Below are 8,610 nucleotides of genomic sequence, written 5' to 3'. Positions count from 1 at the left end.
TGAATGTTAAATGACACTTAAAAGTTTTGCATCTGAACTTTTCATATGTAACAACAATTGTTCTTATTAGTCCTGAATGAAATGTTTTCTTCTGCTTTAATACCTGGGCTGTTAATTTATGTATTTTATTTTTGTTTTGACAGCAATATAACAAAAAGAAGTTAGACAAACTAATGACTATGGTATTTATTTTTATGTTTTTGTATGTGTGATGCTCTTGTTTCTTTGTCTTCAAATACTTGCATCAGTGTTGCTACAACCTGTTTGTTGATTATCTGCTGAATGTTTACTTGCTAGTAGTCATGCTGTCTGTGATGTTTGCTTCTTCAACAGCATTTCTAAAGTTTTCACTTCATTTTGATGGACCCAGTGTGACAACAGGTGAGCAGATAACTGTACCTTCAAGTAAAATAACTGTCTACTGAAAGTTAGCTTAAATGCAACAAATAGTGAATTGAACACTTGCAAATACTTGTATGAAGATTGTGCCTAACCCTAACTTTATATGTGATTAAATTTCATTTTAAACTATGTTCTGTTGCTACTTATAGGCATGTGAATGTCTGCTGAAAGTCTATTGATAAACTGGTTAAAAACTGCACGCAGACAATTACAACCAAAGAAATCTTGGTGCTAAATGTACTAAAAACTTGTTTAAGATTTAATGCATGTTTACTGAAACATTGTTGACCATCTAGAACCTATATTGGTAACACAACCTACCACCACTTTAATAAATGTTTACATGTTGTAGACATTGTAATGATTGACTAAGAACATTTAAAAGACAATCTACAAATACTACCCAGATAAAGTAAACAGATAAGAACTTGAAAAGTAACTTATGGTCAACAGACTATCTAAAGGGGGACCATCAAAATAAAGTGTTAACGATTTGTCTGATGAATAATCTGTTAAATCACATCCCAATCATCACAAATACTGCAGACGACCTATTGGAAACCGCATGGACCCAAGATTCTCACAAAAATCAGTTCAGTGAAGGAAAAATCATGGTTTGGGGTTATATTCAGTATACGGGTGTGTAAAAAATCTGCAGAGTTAATGGCAACATCAACAGCCTAAAGACATTTGTGCTGCCTATTACATTAAAAACCACAGGACAGGGCAAATTCTTCAGCAGCATAGCTCTCCTTCTACTTCAGCCTTAACATCAAAGTTCCTGAAAGCAAAGAAGGTCAAGATGATCCAGGATTGGCCAATTGTCACAAGACATTAACATTTTTGAGCATGTCTTGTGTAAGATGAAGGAAGACATATGAATCCAAAGAATGTTGATGAACTCTAGGACTCCTGCAAGAACACTTACTTTGCCATTCCAGATGACTTTATTATTATTATTTTTTTTAATAATTAGCAGATATGTAAGCTCGTGGGAGTCATACAAAATATTAATTCTTTTTTTTCCTCTGCACCATGACTTTATGTATACTGTATTTTATTTCTGTTAAGTGACAAGACTTTTGTCTAGCAAAGTCAGACCTTACGTGCGTGCGTGCGTGTGTGTGTTTAAGAAACTTTCTTAGCTTTTAAGTTTAAGAAGGAAAGTGAAAGAGAGCAGTGAACGTTTATGAGGACATGTCATTATTTGTGTATTTAAATATTTAAAACTGCATGTAGCATGTCAACTATCTTTTTTTTCAGCAGAATCTATTATAAAGAAGTGTTTTCTTCTCAGAACAGTGTGGTGCACTATTTTGTTGCTTGGAGACACCAGCTTGGCTGCATTTGCTCACAGAATTATCAGAGAAATCATGGTGCTGATCTTCACTACTACACCAAAACTCAGCTGCATCCAATCAAATCTAATGAAAGCTTCTATTTTTATGGAAAATAACCTTTAATGACTTGGAAAAAAATCAATCCAATTAGACACATAACAAGATTAACAATGACATTATAATCAATTATTTTAATTTCACTAATGAGTCAATCAATTCATTTTTCCCATGTGAAAGTAAGGATCTTACGTCAATTTTTTGCTCAATTATTCATATTTCTAAATATGTATTTATGAGAAAATAGTTGGTTTCAGTTTTTTTTTTTTTTTTTTTTTTACAATAAATGAAAAATGTTCCCGCAGCCCTGGTTTCATGACTGGATTACAATACACTCTTAAGACCACGTTAAGTTGGAACTTGCACAAATTCGTAGGTAGTAGGTAATGCTGTTGCCTCACAGCAAGAAGGTCGCTGGGTTGCTGGTTCGAGCCTCGGCTCAGTTGACATTTCTGTGTGGAGTTTGCATGTTCTCCCTGCGTTCGCATGGGTTTCTTCCGGGTGCTTCAGTTTCCCCCACAGTCCAAAGACATGTGGTACAGGTGAATTGGGTAGGCTAAACTGTCCGTAGTGTATGCGTGTGTGTGTGTTTGTGAACGTGTGTGTGGATATTTCCCAGAGATGGGTTGCGGCTGGAAGGGCATCCTCTGCGTAAAAACTTGCTGGATAAGTTGGTGGTTCATTCCACTGTGGCGACCCCAGATCAATAAAGGGACTAAGCTGACAAGAAAATGAATGAATGAATGAATGAATGAAAAATTGAAAGCAGAAACTGCTTTTTAAGTCACAGTGAAGTCAAACTAAATTTATTTTATTTTTACATGTAACAGCCACATTTATCAAAAAAAAAAAAAAAAATACGGCTTTTTTGACGGCTTGGGGAGCAGTTGGGGGTTCCTCTCTGTTGGATCATATCTGGTGGCTGTGGAGGCCATTTAAGTACAGCAAACTCATAGTGATTTTAAGTCATGTTAAACATTAAACTTATGAGTTGAATCCACATGAACACTGCTATAAAATCTTTAAGCTTCATGCAGTTTTCTGAGTTTGGGGCATGTCCATGGGAAAACATTGCAATGAATGAAACATCGATTGACTTTAAAGTTTGTGTGAAATCAGAATTTACTATGTTTTTTAAATTATTATTATTATTATTTATTTACTAGTTCATATTATTATTTCTTGGGTGAATAATTAAACTGTGAAAGTTAATCTACTAAAAAAATGTTTGTTTTGGTTGCCTTCAATCAAATTCTGACCATCTGCTTCCAAGTTTCTTCTCTTTTGACATCAATTTGACGTCTTCATTCACAACATTCATAACCACTTCTCTTATAATTTTGCTATAAGGAAATTGTGAGCAAAAAGGAAACCCCTTTCCCTACTCAGTTTTCTGTTTTAGCTGGAAATACATCAATATACTGTAATAAAAGTCTTAACTACCAGTTCATTGTGACTTCAAATTTGTTGAAATCAATCAATTAATTATTATTATTATTATTAGTAGTAGTAGTAGTAGTAGTTAAAATGCAGATATAAGCTCATTTCTGCAATCGACTTTTGATTAATTCAACCCAGGCTCATTCTAAAAAGGTATAAACATATAAACATTTCAGTTTTTGTTTTTGCGAATCCAATGTGCACGTTTTTTTTTTTTTTTTTGACATCTTAAATTTAGCTCGCGGGTGCCTGCTGTTCTTGTTTAAATCCACCAGAGGCTGCTTTCGACTAACTGAATGAGAGACTCACTGACCGATCGACTGACCCACCCTCCTCCTTTCCTAAACCCAACCAATAGTGTTTTCAAAAGATCCAATTGACCCGCTCACCCACTTCCCCAAATGCAACCGACAGTTTTAAAGCCATGTAAAAAAAGAAAAGCCTTCACCTGTTTGTTATTTTTTTTATTTTTATTTTTACCACGTTTTCAGATTTTACCAGATTATCACCCTCTTATTTACTTATTTATTTTATTTCATTTTTTTTTTTTGGCTTCAGTTTTTTGTGTTACCCACTTTCTAGAACCTTTATTCGGTGGACTCGAACTCTGTTGTCGTGGTCAACTCCTCTCTGCATCTGCCATCCTACATGGCGAGCTACTGGACAAACTGGTAACATCAGGAAAGCAGTCCATACAAATGTAAGAGATCAACTGGTAAGCGCGAAAGGAAAAATTCCATACCACCCCATATTGTTAGTTTTAAAGACAAAGTGCAGCCATACGGAGGGCAGGCGCATCCATAGAGGCTACAATAGTGAATAAAATTGCAAGGGTGTCATCTGTGACAACCCCATATGTTTGCATATGGTCTGTTTTTAATTGCTGAATATCAACCAATGTGAGACCGAACGTCTCAAGCCAATAAGGTTTAAATTGTTGTTTAGGCTTTTACTGCACTTAAAACATAAAGTTTGGAGAACATTCAAAAAGTGAAAAACTTGGTTCTGATTGGCTGATTAGAAATTTGCATGAATGAGCCCATATATTTGAAAAAGTTGATGGAGAGGATTATTGAATAATGCTTAATAAATACAAAATAAATGACATACTAAAAACCCAAATTACAGAAAATTCATCGCTACAGAGTCTAAATAATATACATTAAAGCTTGAAATGAAAATATATGTTCAAATAAAATCTTTGTATGCATTCTAAATACTAAAATCCTAAAGGTGACATGAAGTGAAAAAGGACTTTAATTTGATTATGAACTATCCCTTACATTTCATAAAAGAGTTACGAGTGGTCCAACACTTTTATACATTTACAACATTACAATTTATGCACTTCTACCATTTAGCTTAGAGCTTTGGGAATCCTGCCTCCATTTTATATTCACTTTGCCATGATTTATAAATTAACAACCTGCTGTATTGAAAAAAAAAAAAGTTCAGTTTCATGGGTTTGTAAAGTCCATGATCCCATTTTCAGACAAAGAAAGAGAACATAAATATTTAATAGCACATATTGTTCAGTCCATTTTTAAAGTTGGCATCAATCTGTCAAACGTTTCATACCATAATACATGGGCTGGCTGAATAAAGTAGTGATGTGATGATAAATAGATTATTCTGGCGGAAAAGTATGCAGTGTTGCAAGGTTTAGGTATCTGTCAGACCGGAGAAAAAAATTCTAAATGAGCCCATATTTTTTCACATGACACCAGGCCATATGCAAAGCCTGAGTTACGGACCTCATCCAAATGCTATTAAAAATTAATCGAGTGTTGAGAACATTGGGCTCTGTCTTCATGATTCAAAAGTACAAAATTAGCACTGCAAAGATAACATTATTGGGCTGTTTTTCCTGCTCCTTGAAATGCTATCTAAATAATGATTAAACATTTTGACCAAACAGCAGTCCTTTTATAGATTAAAGTTCACCTAAAAAAAAATTATAATAATTGTATCTCTTTTTCTACTGAAGCTAAACTATCATTAACTGAAAATGTTACCATCAATTTAAATTTCAAATAATACCAGTATACCAGATAAGCCAGTTAAATACCCTTTTCACTGGGCCATCAAATCACATATAAGCTGCATTTACTGTATTCTCAAGTTTATGCAACATTTTGAACAAAGCTAAAACAGATTTTGGATAGCTGAACAGTAAAATAACAATAAATTATAAGACAAGATGATGTACCCCTGCTGTGTTGTGTTTCACCCTTCATGCTTCGCCTTGCAAAAACTAACTAGATTCTTAAAGTTTGAGAACAAACTTTGAGGCTGGCTTGTGAAAGCCTGACGGTAATAGTTTATTTAGTTTAAACAGTTTTTAAAAGTATGAAAAGATAGATAGATAGATAGATAGATAGATAGATAGATAGATAGATAGATAGATAGATAAACATGGTATTAGCATGATTCTAACGTGAAATAGCATGTTGTTAGCATGATTCTAGCATGAATTAGCATGTTACTAGCATGATTTTAGCATGAATTAGCATGTTGTTAGCATGATTCTAGCATGAATTAGCATGTTGTTAGCATGATTCTAGCATGAATTAGCATGTTGTTAGCATGATTCTAGCATGATTTAGCATGTTGTTAGCACGATTCTAGCATGAATTAGCATGTTACTAGCATGATTCTAGCATGAATTAGCATGTTGTTAGCATAATTCTAGCATGAATTAGCATGTTACTAGCATGATTCTAGTATGAATTAGCATGTTACTAGTACGATTCTAGCATGAATTAGCATGTTACTAGCATGATTCTAGCATGAATTAGCATGTACCTAGCATGATTTTAAAATGAATTAGCATGTTACTAGCATGATTTTAGCATGAATTAGCACGATTCTAGCATGAATTAGCATGTTACTAGCACGACTCTAGCATGAAATAGCATGTTACTAGCATCATTATAGCATGAATTAGCATGTACCTAGCATGATTTTAACATGAATTAGCATGTTACTAGCATGATTCCAGCATGAATTAGCATGTTGTTAGCACGATTCTAGCATGAATTAGCATGTGACTAGCATGATTCTAGCATGAATTAGCATGTTGTTAGCATGATTCTAGCATGAATTAGCATGTTACTAGCATGATTCTAGCATGAATTAGCATGTTGTTAGCATGAATTTAACATGAATTAGCATGCTACTAGCATGATTCTAGCACAAATTAGCATGTTGTTAGCATGATTCTAACATGAATTAGCATGTTACTAGCATGATTCTAGCATGAATTAGCATGTTGTTAGCATGATTCTAGCATGAATTAGCATGTGACTAGCATGATTCTAGCATGAATTAGCATGTTGTTAGCATGATTCTAGTATGAATTAGCATGTGACTGGCATGATTCTAGCATGAATTAGCATGTGACTAGCATGATTCTAGCATGAATTAGCATGTGACTAGCATGATTCTAGCATGAATTAGCATGTGACTAGCATGATTCTAGCATGAATTAGCATGTAACTAGCATGATTCTAGCATGAATTAGCATGCTGTTAGCATGATGGATAGATAGATAGATAGATAGATAGATAGATAGATAGATAGATAGATAGATAGATAGATAGATAGATATAGATAGAAAGATAGAGATAGATAGATAGATAGATAGATAGATAGATAGATAGATAGATAGATAGATAGAGGTAGATAGATAGATAGATAGATAGATAGATAGATAGATAGATAGATAGATAGATAGATATAGATAGAGGTAGATAGAGGTAGATAGATAGATAGATAGATAGATAGATAGATAGATAGATAGATAGATAGATAGATAGATAGATGGATGGTGTAAGAGCATGAGTCAAACAAGCCAACCCCCGCCTGTCTACGATGTTCTGATGCTGAGATATAGCTGCTGTTATATCGTTGCTAGGTTAGTCTGTTTTGTTGCTATGGAGTTGATTGACAGCTTAGACTGATGATGTATCAAAGCTTCTTGCCAGTATGAACAGTTAAACACAACCCCCATGTCTCTATCACACTGCAGCATGACAATATCAGTCTGAACCTCTTTAATGGCAGTCTATGGGACAGTTGCTAGGGTGCAGTATCTGGTTGTTAGGGTGTGGCTAGAAAGTTAAAAGGCCATCGGTGATTGGCTGCTGGCTAGACTGAGTTAAATGAGCCTAGCCATTAGTCTGTATGACAGTCTGATGCAGAGTTATGAGCTCACAAAGTTTGATCCCATGTAAAGTCAATGAGAGTCTTTTGCAATGGAAGTCTATGGGACGGTTTCTAGGGTCCAAAAGTGGTTGCTAGGGCGTGGCCAGAAAGTTTAAAGGTGATCAGTCATTGGCAGTTTGATAGTCTGAGTTAAATGAGCCCAGTTAGAAGTCTGTGTGACATTCTGATGCGGAGTTATGAGGTCACAAAGTTTGATCCAATGTTACGTCTATGGGATTTTTCCGACGGTCCCGGGACGTTTTTCGGGAAACCGAAAGTCGGATCAGTCGGAAAGGATATAGCAACTCGAGTCAGAATAGTTCGGAGGTCTGACCCGAGTTTGATGGTCATAGCTTGAAAGGTCTAGGTGGAGATAGAGTTTAATTTTTAGTCTCAGAAGAAGAATAATAATATAAACTAGACAGTAAAGTTCGTCGAGACAAACTTTGAGGCTGGCTTGACAAAGCCTGTTGGTAATAGTTTATTTAGTTTAAAAACAGTTTGAAAAAGTATAAGTAGCATGTTATTACCATGATTCTAGCATAGATTAGCATGTTATTAGCATGAATTAGTATCTTATTAGTACGATTCTAGCATGGATTAGCATGTTATTAGCATGAATTAGCATGATTCTAGCACGATTTAGCATGTTACTAGCATAATTCTAGCATGAATTAGTGTGTTATTAGCATGATTCTAGTAAAATTAGCATGTTACTACCATGATTCTAGCATGAATTAGCATGTTATTAGCATGATTCTAGCATGAATTAGCATGTTATTAGCAAGATTCTAGTATGAACTAGCATGTCACTAGCATGATTCTAGTATGAATTAGCATGTCACTAGCATGAGTCTAGTATGAATTAGCATGTTAGTAGCATGATTCTAGTATAAATTAGCATGTTATTAGCATGATTCTAGCATGAATTAGCATGTTATTAGCATGATTCTAGTATGAATTAGCATGTCACTAGCATGAGTCTAGTATGAATTAGCATGTTACTAGCATGATTCTAGTCTAAATTAGCATGTTATTAGCATGATTCTAGCATGAATAAGCATGTTACTAGCATGATTCTAGCATGAATTAGCATGTTATTAGCATGATTCTAGTATGAATTAGCATGATTCTAGTGTGAATTAGCATGTTATTAGCATGATTC

This window comes from Danio rerio, chromosome 18, assembly GCF_049306965.1.
Source record: "Danio rerio strain Tuebingen ecotype United States chromosome 18, GRCz12tu, whole genome shotgun sequence".
NCBI lineage: Eukaryota > Metazoa > Chordata > Actinopteri > Cypriniformes > Danionidae > Danio > Danio rerio.
This window is presented reverse-complemented; position numbering follows the sequence as displayed.